This window comes from Haematobia irritans, chromosome 2 (assembly GCF_050003625.1).
Source record: "Haematobia irritans isolate KBUSLIRL chromosome 2, ASM5000362v1, whole genome shotgun sequence".
Classification (NCBI taxonomy): Eukaryota; Metazoa; Arthropoda; class Insecta; order Diptera; family Muscidae; genus Haematobia; species Haematobia irritans.
In genome coordinates, this window is record NC_134398.1 from 141,197,037 (window position 1) to 141,217,225 (window position 20,189).

A 20,189-nucleotide genomic window follows, 5' to 3' on the forward strand; every position below is an offset into this window, starting at 1 on the left:
TTCTATAGAAAATTTTGTCAACATTTTATTTCTGTAGAAAATTTGTAAAAAAAATTATTTCTATAGAAAATTTTGTAAAAATTTTATTTCTCTAGAAAATGTTGTCAAAATTTTATTTATCTAGAAAATTTCGTCTAAATTTTATTTATCTAGAAAATTTTGCCAAACTTTTATTTCTATAGAAAGTTTTGTCAAAATTTAATTTCTATAGAAAGTTTTGTCAAAATTTTTTTCTATAGAAAGTTTTGTCAAAATGTTATTTCTATAGAAAGTTTTGTCAAAATTTTTTTCTATAGAAAATTTTGCCAAAATTTTATTTTTATAGAAAATTTTGTAAAAATTTTATTTCTATAGAAAATTTTGTAAAAATTTTATTTCTATAGAAACATTTTCCAAGATTTTATTTCTATAGAAAATTTTGCCAAAATTTTATTTCTATAGAAAATTTTGTCAAAATTTTATTTCTATAGAAAATTTTGTCAAAATTTCATTTCTATAGAAAATTTTGTTAAAATTGTATGCCTATAGAAAATTTTGTCAAAAGTTTATTTCTATAGAGAATTTTGTCAAAATTTTATTTCTATAGAAAATTTTGGCAACATTTTATTTCTATAGAAAATTTTGTCATAATTTTATTTCTATAGAAAAGTTTGTCACAATTTTATTTCTATAGAAAGTCTTGTCAAAATTTTATTTCTATAGACAATTTTGTCAAAATTTTATTTCTATAGAAAATTTTGTCAAGATTTTATTTCTATAAAAAATTTTGTCAAAATTTTATTTCTATAGAAAATTTTGTCAAAATTTATTTCTATGGAAAATTTTGTCAAAATTTATTTCTATGAAAAATTTTGTCAAAATTTTATTTCTATAGAAAATTTTGTCAACATTTGATTTCTATAGAAAATTTTGTCAATATTTTATTTCTAAATAGAAAATTTTGTTAAAATTTTATTTCTGTAGAAAATTTTGTCACTATTTTATTTCTATATAGAAAATTTTGTCAAATTTTTATTTCTGTAGAAAATTTAAAACAAAAAATATTTCTATAGAAAATTTTGTCAACATTTTATTTCTGTAGAAAATTTTGTAAAAAAATTTATTTCTATGGAAAAGTTGGTCAAAATTTTATTTTTCTAGAAAATGTTGTCAAAATTTTATTTATCTAGAAAATTTCGTCAAAATTTTATTTATCTAGAAAATTTTGTCAAAATTTTGTTTCTATAGAAAGTTTTGTCAAAATTTTTTTCTATAGAAAATTTTGCCAATATTTTATTTCTATAGAAAATTTTGTAAAAATTTTATTTCTATAGAAAATTTTGTAAAAATTTTATTTCTATAGAAAATTTTGTAAAAATTTTATTTCTATAGAAAATTTTGTAAAAATTTTATTTCTATAGAAAATTTTGTCAAAATTTTATTTCTCTAGAATATTTTGTCAAAATTTTATTTCTGTAGAAAATGTTGTCAACATTTTATTTCTATAGAAAATTTTGTCAAAATTTTATTTCTATAGAAAATGTTGTCAAAATTTTATTTCTCTAGAAAATGTTGTCAAAATTTTATTTCTATAGAAAATTTTGTCAAAATTTTATTTCTGTAGAAAATTTTGTCAAAATTTTATTTCTATAGAAAATTTTGTCATAATTTTATTTCTATAGAAAATTTTGTCTAAATTTTATTTCTATTCAAAATTTTCCAAAATTTTGCCTAAACTTTATTTCTCCGGGAAATTTGGCAAAATTTTATTTCTATAGAAAATTTTGTCAAAATTTTATTTCATTGTTGTGAAAAGAGATATGTTTGTAACATACGGATTTATTTCGGCATAAGCTGGCTATCATGTAAAACCCTTTTTCGGACGGTTCAAGTGTGGTTTACTTTTGGGTTTAGTGAACTGCCCGAATTTATTATGATAATTGGTGGATAGTTTTGCTGCAAGTAGAGGATGCTGATGAGGAATGTGGTAATTCCGAAACGTGCGTCCATCTAACCATCTTGTAGTCTATAGGGCTTTGCCCAAATAAATAAGACAAACATTCCTTTCCTCTGTTGGTTAAGCTACACTTGTAGTTTAGTCAATGCATGGTTTCAAGCTGAAATCAAAAAACAACAACAATGGTTAAAGAAAAAAACCAACAATAACAAAACAAAACGCAGGAAAATTTTATTTCTATAGAAAATTTTGTCAACATTTTATTTCTATTGAAAATTTTGCCTACATTTTATTTCTATAGAAAATTTTGCTAAAATTCTATTTCTATAAAAGATTTTTCTAAAGTTTTGTTGCTATATTCTATTTCTATAGAAGATTTTTCCAAAATTTTATTTCTCTAGAAAATTTTGTCTAAATTTTGTTTCTAGAGAAAGTTTTGTCAAAATTTTATTTCTATAGAAAATTTTGTCAAAAATAAATTTCTATAGAAAATTTTGCCAAAATTTTATTTCTACAGAAAATTGTCTCAAAATTGTATATCTATAGAAAATTTTGATAAAATTCTATTTCTATAGAAAATTTTGCCTAAATTTTATTTCTCTAGAAAATTTTGCCTAAATTTTATTTCTCTAGAATATTTTGTCAAAATTTTATTTCTATAGAAAATTTTGTCAAAATTTTATTTCTACAGAAAATTTTGTCAAAATTTTTATTTCTGTAGAAAATTTCGTCAAAATTTTATTTCTATAGACAATTTTGTCCAAATTTTATTTCTCACTTATGCGGACGTTTAATGAATACTAGTGTAGCCAAAAGGGTATTGTTGTGATGCGAAAGTGCATATGCGAACGAACCGCGTTACAATGTTAGTTTCTGGTATATTACAATATGTTGGTTTGACCGCAGTTCAAAAACTTTAAAATTTTGATTTTTCCAAATTTTCAAAACATCAAAAGTTAGAAAAGTCTAAATTTTTAACAAGTCATTCCAAATTTTGAAAGAGTCAAAACACGAAAAGTCCATTATTTCTAATTTTCGAAAAAGTAAAAGGTTCTTACTTTTTGGTTCTTACTTTTTCTAAAAGGATGACTTTTTGGTTCTGATTACTATCCCTCCTATCTACTCCACTTGGGCAAAAATTCAATTTTAAACCCGGAAAAATAAAACGAAAAAAATCGTTTGATATCCTGCGGTTCCAACATACGGGTTTGTGGTATGGACAGCTTCTCCGAATTCCATTCATTCCCAAACAAGAAAAATTTGTTATCTATTTGTTTTTGTGATAATCACAATGCTCATATCGAATATGGGAAAAACATGAACACGTCAGCATTTTTCTATAGCAAATAGGAAAGCACACACACGCACACACTCAGTCATTGCTAAACATGTGTCTGTGTATTTTTAAATGTGTTCGTTACAAACGAAAGCTTCCGTTTCCTATGATTTAATGCAATGTAATCATGGCAAGTAATGTTATTCCTTTTGCTATCGCGTTTCTAATTTTATCGAAAGCAAAGGGAAGGAATGAGCTACAGACGGTAACTCTGTGCCAACAATGCTTAAAGCTTGGTCTTGAAGGTGAATTCTAGCATATTGGTAGCTTAAGGAGGTATTTGGTATTTATGCCACATATAGAACATGAATGGAGAAAAAAATATATACGAAAGTCTTCCGGAAAGATAAACGCGTTACAAAATGTCAAGAGTGGAAAAATATTGAGGAAGGAATATGAAATACATACATGTGTATATGGTGAATATGGTATTGAGATAACAAAACCATATGCAAAAATGCACTGAAAAATGCTTGGCAATTCCAACGATTTTAGTATTTAATCTAAAGACTTTGCTATTGATTCCCAGCCAAAGAAGCGGAAAATTGTCCTAATTCTTTTTTTTTATTGCGTGTTTGCGACTTTGAAAAAAGTCGCACTAAATTTAGGTTTTAAATATTTTAATAACTTTAAATAGAATTTTATTAATGTTAAATTGAAATAATTCGAAATTTCTTTATTTCGTTTTCAGCATTTCATCAATACATTGCAGGTAAGTGGAAACAAAATTATTCCAAAATTTCGTCCGAAATGTTTTTTTCCCCAGAAATTTTTATTCCGCCAGAAATCAATTGTTGTACTTCTATAGAAAATTTTTGTCAACACTTTTATTTGGTATATATAATTTTTTCTCAAAGCCACGGTAGCCTTTTACTCGTGCACAAAAACAATAGGAGAAAAGTGGGGACTAAAACCGAAAATTCTGTATAAGGTAGTATGGTAGTCTGTAAAAGGTTGTGATTATACCTATAATGCCATTTGGTGTTGCGGTCACGGTTGCCACAGCTGGTAGAATTCTACCAAAAATCGTAAATGTTTACTGTTTGGTAGATTGGTAGAATTTCTGATGCTTTGCTAGATTATTTCTCTCCAAAATGTACAAAATTTTCTATAGAAAAAAATTTACAAAATTTCCTATAGAAATAAAAATTTAACAAAATTTTCTATAGAAATAAATTTTGACAAAATTTTCCATAGAAATAAAATGTTGACAAAATTTTTTATAAAAATAAAATTTTAACAAAATTTTCTATAGAAATAAACTTTTGATAAAATATTCTATAGAAATAAAATTTTGACAAAATTTTCTATGGACATATAATTTTTTCATAATTTTCTATAGAAATAACTTTTCATAATTTTCTATAGAAATAAATTTTTGAGAAAATTTTCTATAAAAATAAAATTTTGAAAAAATTTTGTATAGAAATATAATTTTGAAACAATTTGAAATAAAATTTTACCAAAATTTTCTATATTTCATTAGTATAGGAAATTGGCAAAATTTCCTATAGAAATGAAATTTTGGCAAAATTCCTTATAGAAATAAAATTTTAACTAAATTTTCAATAAAAATAAAATGTTAAATAAATTGCAAACAAATGAGTTAAAAAAGAGAAAAATATTAGACAAAAATTTTCTATAGAAATAAAATTTAGACACAATTTTCTATAGAAATAAAATTTTGACAAAATTTTCTATAGAAATAAAATTTTCAAAAAATTTTCTATAGAAATAAAATTTTGACAAAATTTTCTATAGAAATAAAATTTTGACAAAATTTACTATAGAAATAAAATTTTGACAAAATTTTCTATAGAAATAAAATTTTGACAAAATTTTCTATAGAAATAAAATTTTCAAAAAATTTTCGACAGAAATAAAATTTTGACAAAATTTTCTATAGAAATAAAATTTTGACAAAATTTTCTATAGAAATGAAATTTTGATATAATTTTCTATAGAAATGAAATTTTGATATAATTTTCTATAGAAATAAAATTTTGACAAAATTGTCTATAGAAATAAAATTTTGACAAAGTTTTCTATAGAAATAAAATTTCGACAAAATTTTCTATAGAAATAAAATTTTGACAAAATTTTCTATAGAAATAAAATTTTCAAAAAATTTTCTATAGAAATAAAATTTTGACAAAATTTTCTATAGAAATAAAATTTTGACAAAATTTACTATAGAAATAAAATTTTGACAAAATTTTCTATAGAAATAAAATTTTGACAAAATTTTCTATAGAAATAAAATTTTCAAAAAATTTTCGACAGAAATAAAATTTTGACAAAATTTTCTATAGAAATAAAATTTTGACAAAATTTTCTATAGAAATGAAATTTTGATATAATTTTCTATAGAAATAAAATTTTGACAAAATTTTTCTATAGAAATAAAATTTTGACAAAATTTTCTATAGAAATAAAATTTTGACAAAGTTTTCTATAGAAATAAAATTTTGACAAATTTTTCTATAGAAATAAAACTTTGACAAAATTTTCTATAGAATTTAAATTTCGACAAAATTTTCTTTAGAAATAAAATTTTGACAAAATTATCTATAGAAATAAAATTTTGACAAAATTGTCTGTAGAAATAAAATTTTAACAAAATTATCTATAGAAATAAAATTTTCTATTGAAATGAAATTTTGAGAAAATTTTCTATAAAAATACAATTTTGACAAAATTTTCATAGAAATAAAATTTTCATAGAAATAAAATTTTTACAAAATTTACTATAAAAATTAAATTTTACCAAAATTTTCTATAGAAATACAATTTTGACAACATTTTCTATAAAATTTAAATTTTGACAAAATTTTCTATAGAAATAAAATTTTGACAAAATTTACTATGAAAATTAAATTTTAACAAAATTTTCTATAGAAATACAATTTTGACAACATTTTCTATAAAATTTAAATTTTGACAAAATTTTCTATAGAAAAAAATTTTGACAAAATTTTCTATAAAAATACAATTTTTACAAAATTTTCTATAGAAATAAAATTTTGATCAAATTTTCTATAGAAATCAAATTTTGACAAAATTTTCTATAGAAATCAAATTTTGACAAAATGTTCTATAGAAATACAATTTTGACAAAATTTTCTATAAAAATAAAATTTTGTAGAAAAATCTATAGAAATAAAATTTTGATAAAATATTCTATAGAAATAATATTGTGACAAAATTTCATATAAAAATAAAAATTTGACAAATTTTCTATAGAAATCAAATTTTGACAAAATTTTCTATAGAAATAAAATTTTTACAAAATTTACTATAGAAATTAAATTTTAACAAAATTTTCTATAGAAATGAAATTTTGAGAAAATGTTCTATAGAAATGAAATTTTGAGAAAATTTTCTATAGAAATAAAATTTTGATAAAATTGTCTATAAAAATACAATTTTTACAAAATTTTCTATAGAAATAATATTTTGACAAAATTTCATATAGAAATAAAAATTTGACAAATTTTCTATAGAAATCAAATTTTGACAAAATTTGCTATAGAAATAATATTTTGACAAAATTTTCTATAACAATAAAATTTTAACCAAATTTTCTATAAAACATAATTTTGACAAAATTTTCTTTAGAAATAAAATTTTGACAAAATTTTCTATAGAAATCAAATTTTGATAAAATGTTCTATAGAAATACAATTTTGTCAAAATTTTCTATAAAAATAAAATTTTGTAGAAAAAATCTATAGAAATAAAATTTTGATAAAATATTCTATAGAAATAATATTTTGACAAAATTTCATATAGAAATAAAAATTTGACAAATTTTCTATAGAAATCAAATTTTGACAAAATTTTCTATAGAAATAAAATTTTTACAAAATTTACTATAGAAATTAAATTTTAACAAAATTTTCTATAGAAATGAAATTTTGACAAAATTTTCTATAGAAATAAAATTTTGACAAAATTTTCTATAAAAATACAATTTTTACAAAATTTTCTATAGAAATAATATTTTGACAAAATTTCATATAGAAATAAAAATTTGACAAATTTTCTATAGAAATCAAATTTTGACAAAATTTTCTATAGAAATAATATTTTGACAAAATTTTCTATAACAATAAAATTTTAACCAAATTTTCTATAAAAACATAATTTTGACAAAATATTCTATAGAAATAAAATTTTGACAAAATATACTATAGAAATAAAATTTAAACAAAATTTTTTATAGAAATAAAATTTTGACAAAATTTTCTATAGAAATAAAATTTTGACAAAATTTTCTATGGAAATAAAATTTTGACAAAATTTTCTATAGAAATAAAATTTAGAGAAAATTTTCTATAGAAATAATATTTTGACAAAATTTTCTATAACAATAAAATTTTAACCAAATTTTCTATAAACACATAATTTTGACAAAATTTTCTATAGAAAAAAAATTTTGAAAAAATTTTCTATATAAATAAAAATTTGACAAAATTTTCTATAGAAAAAATATTTTGACAAAATTTTCAAAAAAATACAATTTTGATCTAATTTTCTATAGAAATCAAATTTTGACAAAATGTTCTATAAAAATACAATTTTGACAACATTTTCTATAAAAATAAAATTTTGTAGAAAAAAATCTATAGAAATAAAATTTTCACAAAATTTTCTATAGAAATAAAATAAAATTTGGCAAAATTTTGTATAGAAATAAAATAAAATTTTGACAAAATTTTCTATAGAAATAAAATTTTGACAAAATTTTCTATAGAAATAAAATTTTGACAACATTTTCTATAGAAATTAAATTTTGACAAAATTTTCTATAGAAATAAAATTTTGACAAAATTTTCTATAGAAATAAAATATTGACAAAAATTTTCTATAGAAATAACATTTTCCATTCTTTTTGTTTTGTTATTGTTGGTTTTGTTCTTTAAGCATTTTTGTTGTTTTTTATTGCAGCTTAAAACCATACATTAACTAAACTACAAGTGTAGCTTAACCAACAGAGTAAAAGAATGTTTGTCAAATTTATTTGGGCAAAGCCCTATAGACTGCAAGATGGTTGGATGGACGCACGTTTCGGAATTACCACATTCCTCATCAGCATCCTCTACTTGCAGCAAAACTATCAACCAATTATCAGAATAAATTCAGGCAGTTCATTAAACCCAACAATAAACCACACATGAACCCTCCGAAAAAAGGCTTTACATTGATAGCCGGCTTATGCCGAAATAAAAACAAATAAATTTGACAAACATTCTTTTCCCCTGTTGGTTAAGCTACAATTGTAGTTTAGTCAATGTATGGTTTTAAGCTGCAATAAAAAACAACAGAAATAAAATTTTGACAAAATTTTCTATAGAAATAAAATTTTGACAAAATTTTATATAGAAATAAAATTTTCTAAAGAAATAAAATTTTGACAAAATTTTCTATAGAAATAAAATTTTCAAAAAATTTTCGGCAGAAATAGAATTTTGACAAAATTTACTATAGAAATAAAACTTTGACAAAATTTTCTATAGAATAAAATTTTGACAAAATTTTCTATAGAAATAAAATTTTGACAACATTTTCTATAGAAATAAAATTTTGACAAAATTTTCTATAGAAATAAAGTTTTGACAAAATTTTCTATAACAATAAAATTTTAATCAAATTTTCTATAGAAATAAAATTTTGACAACATTTTCTGCAGATATAAAATTTTGACAAAATGTTCTATAAAAATAAAATTTTGAAAAAATTTTCTATAAAAATAAAATTTTGTAGAAAATAATCTAAGAAATAAAATTTTGACAAAATATTCTATAGAAATAATATTTTTACAAAATTTCCTATAGAAATAAAATTTTGACAAAATTGTCTATAGAAATAACATTTTGACAAATTTTCTTTAGAAATAAAATTTTGACAAAATTTTCTATAGAAATAAAATTTTGACAAAATTTTCTATAGAAATTAAATTTTGACAAAATTTTCTATAGAAATAAAATTTTGAGAAAATTTTCTTTAGAATTAAAATTTTGACAAAATTTTCTATAAAAATAAAATTTTGACAAAATTTTCTATAGAAATAAAATTTTGACAAAATTTTCTGTAGATATAAAATTTTGACAAAATTATCTATAGAAATAAAATTTTGAGAAATTTTTCTATAGAAATGAAATTTTGATAAAATTTTCTATAATTCAGCGAATGGCTGGTTTGTATATCTCAGTCGTATACAGTAAGACAGGAACCGATTCCCCTAATGTCATATTGTATATATTGCCTTTAAACATATTGGGCATACAATCAGCTGCAACAACGATTGTACGGTCGGTGAAAAGCTCGGGCACAGTGCGATTGTCAAAATAATGCCAGGAGTGCCAACTGCAGTGGACTTCACTCTGGCGAACTTCTTTTTGACAAATAATTTGAACCTGGGTGTACATAGAATATTGTTGTACTCTAGAAAATTTAAGTCAACATAGGACATTTTGGTAATAGGAAATTCTTTATCAAATTTGTTTTTTTTTTTTGTTGTTAAGGAAAATTTGCCTAACTCTGGCCTACTCTTAATTTAAAATTCAAAACTTTTTCCTACAGCATTATGATAACCGCAATAGAAATACATATTTTATTCCAGCGCCATAGATATGCATACATTTGTTGCCAATAATTCCGAAAAACCCCCTGGGGAAAAATTATGATGCCACAATTTCCAATGCTGGTTTGCCACAAAGACGCAGCAAGATATCAGCGTGAAAAAAAAGAAATTGTCAACTATTCGTAAACAAGATGTCAGTGTGTCAGTATCCATTAGATTATGGCTGATACCCAGAAGCGTAGATTTGTTTACAAAGGGCCGGGAGAAAGGGAAATTCGTAATCTATACAAAATGCATGGAAATTTATTACATTTTGTTATTTTATTGGTATTTGCAATATTTCAATTGTCAGAGTATTAGGGATGGCAAATTCTTCTATACTCCTTGGAAAAACAATCCCTCTCAACTCTCTGCCACACATCTGCCTGATAGCTCTTGTTTTTACAGATAAAGACCCTGACCTACAACATGTTTCAATCGACCGGCTGCAATTTTCATATCTAGTTCAACGGCTTCATATGAACTTTTTGTGTGTGTGTCAGTTTTTTGTTTTGAAGGAAAAGGAAGTGGAGAGCTTGAAGGTCATGTCAACATAACGTTGACATAGATATCAAATATGTATATGTTTATGAAACTTTACCATCCAAGGGGACCACACACAATTTTTCCCAAGACAACGCCCGTTTTATTTTTTGTTGTCGCTGAGTTTCGACCTTGCATAAGTTTGAAATCAATGAAACTTACAATTAGATCATGTGAAATTAATCGGCCCCAAATGATAGTAAATTTTTGGTATGTGTGTGATTTACTGCATAGTTAGTGTGATGTTTTTAAATTGAAAACTAAGGAGGTGGTAGACGATTTATGATTAATGGTATACGGAAAAATGCGGTACATGGACAAGCAAGAGTAGCAATGATTCGAGTGGATACCTTGTTTCTTTCGGAAGTTAGCGTGATTTTAACAGACAGACGGACAGCCGGAGGGCTGGTAGCCACTTGTGGTTTTCCAGCCAAATATAAAGCAATCACACTATCATTACCCTATCACACTATCATTACATCACGAATAACTTTATTTCTCTATGCAATATATCAAAATGCTTTTGTAAGTTTGTAAACAATAAAATGAACTGTGCGTGGAATAAATCCTGCAGTCAGACGAGCGATTTGCAAATTAGAACAACGAGAAGTTAGTTTGCAATACATATCAACCACCTTGTAGAAAAATATTTCAAACACACTTAGGCTATTCAGTCCATTGTGATCACGGTTGCTACTCGTGCCAAAAATTATCTACCAAAATTTGGAGAAAAATTTTACCAAAAAACTACCAAACAAAAAATTTATTTCTATAGAAAATTTTATTAAAATTGTACTTCTATAGAAGATTTTATTAAAATTTTATTTCTATAGAAATTGTTGTGAAGTTTTTTTTTTTTTAATTTTATTTCTGTAGAAAATTTCGCGAAATTTTATTTCTATAGAAAATTTTGCGAAATTTTATTTCTAAGAAAATTTTGCCGAAACTTTATTTCTATAGAAAATTTTGCCAAAATTCTATTTCTATAGACAATTTTGTCAAAAATTTTATTTCTATAGAACATTTTGTCAAAATTTTATTTCTATAGAAAATTTTGTCAAAATTTAATTTCTATAGAAAATTTTGTTAAAATTGTAGTTCTATAGAAAATTTTGTCAAAATTTTATTTCTATGGAAAATTTTGTCAAAATTTTATTTCTATAGAACATTTTGTCAAAATTTTATTTCTATAGAACATTTTGTCAAAATTTTATTTCTATAGAAAATTTTATCAAAATTTTATATCTATAAAACATTTTGTCAAAATTTTATTTCTATAGAAAATTTTATCAAAATGTCATTTCTATAGAAAATTTTATCAAAATTTTATTTCTATAGAACGAGTTGTGAAAATTTTATTTCTATAGAACATATTGCCAAAATTTTATTTCTATAAAAAATTTTGTCAAAATGTTATTTCTATAGAAAATTTTATCAACATTTTATTTCTATAGAACGTTTTGTCAAAAAAAAAAAAAACTGACCACCGGTATTACTGAAAAGGCCTTCCCATTTTCCATAAGTTTGTGTTATGGAAATTTTCTATAAATTCTATTTTAACACATGGACGCAACTTTTCCCCTCCATTTTGGTCATTGGATTTTAGTTTTATAGTCCCACTGTACCGCTGTGAACAATAATAACTATAACGTGGCATATAATTGTGTTTAAGGGCTTGGTTGTTACAAAAACACTTTAGCAATCAGCGCAACAAACCTGCGTGTAGGAAAAGACACGCTCACTCAAAATCTGCCACTTCTTCTCCATTTCCCACTTTTCCCTATTTCTTCATACTTCGAGGTATTCTTCGAAGGTATTTAAATATGGCTGTTGGTGTGAGTGTAGGAATATTTGACATACAAAAAAAAAAACGAAAACATGCCGTAAATACAGGAAATGTCGAGTGTACGAAATGAGAATTTGTGCCATACATGAAAGGATTTCATCCAACAATGAGCCCATTGTATATTTATTACAATTTAAACTGTAATAAAAGTGGAATAAAGTCAGAAATGTAAAAGACTTTTGTTTTTAACCAGGATTCATTTAAATCAATGCAAATATTATGGAAATTATGGTTTTATAAGCATAGGATTTTAAAATAAAATAGATTTTTAGTGATGGAAACATTTGGGAGGTATGCAAAACTAAATTTTTATACACTAGAAAAATGATGGAAGGATGAACTCATTTCTTCCTAATAATTGACTTCATATCCCCGTTTCATTTTAAGACTCTGAAAAGAGTTGATAGATATCTACCTTAGATCAAAGTTCCTCTAAGAATGTCAATATGTTTATTTTGAGAATAATTTTATTGAGACAGCATTGCATGAACTGGTCGGCTTTATTGAATGTTCACTATCAGTCTACGAAAAATTAATTTGACATTTTCAGTACATTGAAGAAACACACAATAGCATGAATCCGAATTAAATAATAAAGTCACTGTGTAACGTGCCAAAATCGACTTAGTGCTTTTCACGTACAAAAATGACTTAGTCCATTTTGCATTACATTATTAACGCTACCTACGTCACACAACAGTCAACCAACCAACACTACTCACACGTATAATCCACCAGTGATTTTTGATGACAAGAAATTAATTGTTTATTTCATTCAGGCAGTGACAATTCGCAGTCACTTCATTGTGTGCCCTACTTATATGGTGGTCGTTTTGACGACCAAAGGGAGACTTGAATAGACTCGACTGACTGAGACTTTGGACATCACCAGTATCCACTGTATACAGTTAGGTGCTAATCGTACTACGAGTTGCTCATTGCACATTGTCCCGCTCGAAGTTCTGTATACTTTCTTTGCGTCGTCTTAGGAATTTATTCCCAGAAGTGAAATTCATATTACACAGAGACCTTCGGGCCTACTGTTCCACCACAGAGATCTTCGGACCTACTGTTCCACCACAGAGATCTTCGGGCCTACTGTTCAACCCCAGAGACCTTCGGGCCTACTGTTCCACCACAGAGACCCTCGGGCCTACTGTACCACCACAGAGACCTTCGGGCCCACTGTTCCACCACAGAGACCTTCGGGCCTACTGTTCCACCACAGAGACCTTCGGGCCTACTGTTCCACCACAGAGACCTTCGGGCCTACTGTTTCCTCACAGAGACCCTCGGGCCTACTGGTCCACCACAGAGACCTTCGGGCCTACTGTTTCCCCCCAGAGACCCTCGGGCCTACTGGTCCACCACGGAGACCTTCGGGCCCACTGTTCCACCACAGAGACCTTCGGGCCTACTGTTCCACCACAGAGTCCTTAGGGGCTACTGTTCCACCACAGAGACCATCGGGCCTACTATTCCACCACAGAGAATTTCGGGCCTAAGGTTCCAAAACAGAGACCTTCGGGCCTACCGTTCAACCCCAGAGACCTTCGGGCCTACTGTTCCACCAAGGAGGCCTTCGGGCCTACTGTTCCACCACAGAGACCCTCGGGCCTACTGTACCACCACAGAGACCTTCGGGCCCACTGTTCCACCACAGAGACCTTCGGGCCTACTGTTCCACCACAGAGACCATCGGGCCTACTATTCCACCACAGAGAATTTCGGGCCTAAGGTTCCAAAACAGAGACCTTCGGGCCTACTGTTCCACCACAGAGACCTTCGGGCCTACTGTTCCAACACAGAGACCTTCGGGCCTACTGTTCCACCACAGAGACCTTCGGCCCTACTGTTCCACCACAGAGACCTTCGGGCCTACTGTTTCCCCACAGAGACCTTCGGGCCTACTGGTCCACCACAGAGACCTTCGGACCTACTGTTCCACCACAGAGATCTTCGGGCCTACCGTTCAACCCCAGAGACCTTCGGGCCTACTGTTCCACCAAGGAGGCCTTCGGGCCTACTGTACCACCACAGAGACCCTCGGGCCTACTGTACCACCACAGAGACCTTCGGGCCCACTGTTCCACCACAGAGACCTTCGGGCCTACTGTTCCACAACAGAGACCATCGGGCCCACTGTTCCACCACGGAGACTTTCGGGCCTACTGTTCCACCACAGAGACCTTCGGGCCCACTGTTCCACCACAGAGACCTTCGGACCTACTGTTCCACCACAGAGACCTTCGGGCCTACTGTTCCACCACAGAGATCTTCGGGCCTACTGTTCCAAAACAGAGACCTTCGGGCCTACTGTTCCACCATCGTGGTGCAATGGTTAGCATGCCCGCCTTGCATACACAAGGTCGTGGGTTCGATTCCTGCTACGACCGAACACCAAAATGTTTTTCAGCGGTGGATTATCCCACCTCAGTAATGCTGGTGACATTTCTGAGGGTTTCAAAGCTTCTCTAAGTGGTTTCACTGCAATGTGGAACGCCGTTCGGACTCGGCTATAAAAAGGAGGTCCCTCGTCATTGAGCTTAACATGGAATCGGGCAGCACTCAGTGATAAGAGAGAAGTTCACCAATGTGGTATCACAATGGACTGAATAGTCTAAGTGAGCCTGATACATCGGGCTGCCACCTAACCTAACCTAACCTACTGTTCCACCACAGAGACCTTCGGGCCTACTGTTCCACCACAGAGACCTTCGGGCCTACTGTTCCACCACAGAGACCTTCGGGCCTACTGTTCCACCACAGAGACCTTCGCACCTACTGTTCCACCACAGAGACCTTCGCGCCTACTGTTCCACCACAGAGACCTTCGCACCTACTGTTCCACCACAGAGACCTTCGGGCCCACTGTTCCACCACAGAGACCTTCAGGCCTACTGTTCGCTCGTAGACTAGCTAGTAGCCGTAGTAGTAGTTTGCATGATAGTCGTCAGTACTACTAAACACCGACCCGAAGCTGATCCCGACTATCACTCCACTGCCGACACGAAGCTAGCCCCACAACGATCAACGGTAGCGAAGGCATCAGAAGCAGAAATCAACTCCCAACAACGAAAACCTACCAAAAACAGAATCTGTCACCAACCATCGAACACCAAGAAACCAGCCATAACGCCAGTACCGGATCACAACATCCCAGCGAACCATCAACAGACACCCGACATCAATCACCGAACCGAATACCTCATCAGCCAATATCCAACGAACCGAAGTCGCCATAATCACCGACCGCCTACAAATCCAATTCTTCGGCATTTGCGGTGAATCAACGACCACCGAACACCATCACACCAGCGAGTATACCAATTCCCGACCATCTACAACTCAACGGAGTAACGACCGCCCGTCCCATCATATATCAAATATATTAGAGAGATTATCGTATATCGTACAAGTAGATTACAACTATTTATCAATAAAGCTGAATTAATTTCTATTTCACTCGGGAGAGTTAACCACTTGTGTTCTTATTCCGAAAAGTTTCGTGGTTAATTACGGAGACCCTGGAGGCGACTGAGCTTACCTCAGCCAACGAGAAAACCCCGTTACAACTACCAACTTTACATGTTGCACTCCTTAAGGAGAAGTTCTATAACAGGTTGGCTGATAAGTCCATGGTCTGACACATAGATGGCGTCGATAGTATTAAATGCATATTATTTTTATATATTTAGTACCAACCTTCAAATGATTCGTGTCAAAATTTAACGTCTGTAAGTCAATTAGTTTGTGAGATAGAACGTCTTTTGTGAAGCAACTTTTGTTATTGTGAAAAAAAATGGAAAAAAAGGAATTTCGTGTTTTGATAAAATACTGTTTTCTGAAGGAAAAAAATACGATGGAAGCAAAAACTTGGCTTGATAATGAGTTTCCGAACACTGCCACAGGGAAATCAACAATAATTGATTGGTATGCAAAATTCAAGCCTGGTGAAATGAGCACGGAGTGGTCGGTGAACGCAGTGGTCGCCCGAAAGAGGTGGCTACCGACGAAAACATCAAAAAAATCCACAAAATGATTTCGAATGACCGTAAAATTAAGTTGATCGAGATAGCAGATACCTTAAAGATATCAAAGGAACGTGCTGGTCATATCATTCATCAATATTTGGATATGCGGAAGCTCTGTGCAAAATGGGTGCCGCGCGAGCTCACATTTGACCAAAAACAACAACGTGTTGATGATTCTGAGCGGTCTTTGCAGCTGTTAACTCGTAATACACCCGAGTTTTTCCATCGATATGTGACAATGGATGAAACATGGCTCCATCACTACACTCCTGAGTCCAATCGACAGTCGGCTGAGCGGACAGCGACCGGTGAACCGTCTCCGAAGCGTGGAAAGACTCGAAAGTCCGCTGGCAAAGTAATGGCCTCTGTTTTTTTGGGATGCGCATGGAATAATTTTTATCGATTATCTTGAGAAGGGAAAAACCATCAACAGTGACTATTATATGGCGTTATTGGAGCGGTTGAAGGTCGAAATCGCGGCATAACGGCCCCATATGAAGAAGAAAAAAGTGTTGTTTCACCAAGACAACGCACCGTGCCACAAGTCATTGAGAACGATGGCAAAAATTCATGAATTGGGCTTCGAATTGCTTCCCCACCCACCGTATTCTCCAGATCTGGCCCCCGGCGACTTTTTTTTGTTCTCAGACCTCAAAAGGATGCTCGCAGGGACAAAATTTGGCTGCAATGAAGAGGTGATCGCCGAAACTGAGGCCTCTTATGAGGCGAAACCGAAGGAGACTTCCAAAATGGTATCAAAAAATTGGAAGGTCGTTATAATCGTTGTATCGCTCTTGAAGGGAACTATGTTGAATAATAAAAACGAATTTTAACAAAGGATGTGTTTTTCTTTGTTAGAACGGGGACTTATCAGCCAACTTGTTATAAAGCGGGAAATCCTATCATCCTCGTTTCATCTTAAAAGTCTGGAAGGGTTAGGTTAGGTTAGTTTAATTATGGTATAGTGGAAGCCAGATATACATTGTGATACCACAGTGTTGAACTTCTCCCTTATCACTTAGTGCTGCCCTATTCCATGTTTATATCCATGAAAAGGGACTTCCTTTTTATTGAGACAGCATTGCATGAACTGATCGGTGGTATTTTCTAAGAATACCCAAATGTGGCGTTTTTAGTACATTGAGGAAGTATTCAATAGCGTTTACACGAATTCAATAATATAGGCTTTGCCAAGTTTAAGTTGTTCATTAGAAGATCAGCATTTCTAACAAAGAGACGTATTTTAGCCACTCTAAGGCAAGCTAAAAGTTTTGTTTTTCCTTCCTTATATGTTACTTCCTTACTTGTTATTATAATAGCTTCTAAAATGTACGTGTAAACATTATTTGAAATTTCCGAATATCCTGGAATACTAAAATTATATTCCTTGATTGCAGATATATCCATTACATAAGTGAATATTAAATATTCATCCATGTATGAGTAACCGGAGATTATATTTGTTGAAGAAATTCATATTCCAGGAATTTATTTCTATTTTTCTTCAACAAAATCTCGTATAAGTTTCTTCCAAAAAAAAAAAAAAAAAACAAACACAAGAAAAATTAAATTAAACTTATAATAAAAGAAATTTCTTTTGAGCCACCACAAACAGAGTTCGTTGAAGATTGCATGATGTATTCAAAGAGCATCATTCATGTTTATTCTTTTGATATTTTAATATCGAAAAAGTTTACAATATGCGAAATCCATACCACCCATAGCCCATCGAGATACCACACAGAATTTATAAATTGAAAACTTTATTTTATACAATGTGAATATTTAAAGTTGGGATAGGTTAGGTTAGGTTAGGTGGCAGCCCGATGTATCAGGCTCACTTAGATTATTCAGTCCTTTGTGATACCACATTGGTGAACTTCTCTCTTATCACTGAGTGCTGCCATGTTAAGCTCAATGACAAGGGACCTCATTTTTATAGCCGAGTCCGAACGGTGTTCCACATTGCAGCGAAACCACTTAGAGAAGCTTTGAAACCTTCAAAAATGTCACCAGCATTACTGAGATGGGATAGTCCACCGCTGAAAAATTTTTTGGTGTTCGGTCGAAGCAGGAATTGAACCCACGACCTTGTGTATGCAAGGCGGCCATGTTAACCATTGCAGGATAACGAACTTTTTTTTTAGGAGAAATAACAATTGATCCCACCTTATTTTCAAAAATATTTAATTACGAGTCAAGTTTATTTCGTAGAATCCTGTATCTCTCTGAACATAACATCTCATCACTTCTCCATTCGGAATACCGAATCAGCCAATAAAATAATTTATAAGTGCAACATAACTGTTTCAATGTTTCACAGCATTATCCATAGAAACTATGACTTTTTCTTCTTTAATCAAAATATTAAAGTGGATAAAAAATTCTATAAGAGTTCATGGAGCACTCAGTTCACACCCCCATAACTGTAAGAACTTTAATTGAACTTTGACACAGATTGAGTAGTACACCCACAGTTATAATAGCATGGAAAAAATATAGAAGCATTTCATTTCAAATACTCGTACTCACACCCATTGGAAAATTTTCCAAAATTGCGAATGGGATTTGGGGGAAAATGAAAAAGAGGTTGTTTGAGGTTGTTTGCCAAACAAAAAGTGAGAGATAAGAGAAACCAAAGTACGAAATGAAAGGATTTATCTGCGTTGTCGATGATAAGGACAGTGTCAGAACATATTTTGGCAATTGTGTCAACTGAACACGAAAGTTTTACTTTTTATCTTTGGATAAAATTTGCGAAGGATACAAAATTTTTATACGAAAAAAAAATTAAATTTAATTAAATTAAATGAAATTTGATAAGATTTTGAATAAAATGAATTCAATTTAATTAGTTAATTACGTACGATTTAAATTAAAATAAATTTAACAATTAAATTAAATCAAACATAATCTATACATCGAATCAAAATATATTTAGTTGTATTAAAAAATTATTAAATCAAAATAAAATAAAATTTAATTCAAACGAACTGTTATTCTATTTTGTTCAATCTATTTTAATACATAAAACAAAGTAAATAAATATATTTATATCATTGTATTTATTTATTATACCCACCCAATAAATTTCCCAGCATCGATTTCCAATAATTTAAAGTGCCTGATATATATTGCAAACAACTTCAGGATTTTGATCTATTGCATACAGAAATAATGTTATTCGTAATGGTACTCGAACGTGATAGTGTGATTGCTTTATATTTGGCTGGGAAACCATAAGCGGATATCAGCCCATTGTTATGACACAGTGGTAAACTTCTCTCTTATCACTGAGTGCTGCACAGAGAATACCGATTGGTTGAGATAACCGATTTTATTGCAAACCTCTTTTTGGCAACTATCTGGTGGCAGCTGTGACCACGATTAGTAGAATTCTACCAAAAATGGTAGAATTTTTACTGTTTGGTAGATCGGTAGAATTCTTGATGGTTTGTTAAATTTTGCGAAGAAAATTTTGAAAAAAATTTCTATAGGTATAACATTTTGACAAAATATTTTTTAGAAATAAAATTTTCACAAAATTTTCTATAGAAATAAAATTATTACAAAATTTTCTATAGAAATAACATTTAGACACAATTGTCCATACAAATCAAATTTTGACAAAAATTTCTATAGAAATAACATTTTTACAAAATTTTCTATCGAAGGAAAATGTTAACAAAATTTTCTACAGAAATAAAACTTTGACAAAATTTTCCATAGAAATAAAGTTTTAACAAAATTTTCTATAGAAATTAAATTTTGACAAAATTTTCTATAGAAATAACATTTAGACACAATTGTCCATACAAATCAAATTTTGACAAAAATTTCTATAGAAATAACAATTTTACAAAATTTTC

At 29.4% G+C, this 20,189-nt stretch overlaps 1 protein-coding gene across 1 annotated transcript in view; it reads left to right on the forward strand.

The window, feature by feature from the left end:
* The window catches only part of LOC142226362 (ATP-binding cassette sub-family G member 4-like), a 244,988-nt gene that overhangs the window by 23,278 nt on the left and 201,521 nt on the right, over positions 1 to 20,189 (forward strand). Inside the window, exon 2 of the mRNA XM_075296343.1 lies at positions 3,964 to 3,984. The gene's annotated coding sequence lies outside the window, so the exon portion shown is untranslated. The remainder of the gene's footprint in view (positions 1 to 3,963; positions 3,985 to 20,189) is intronic.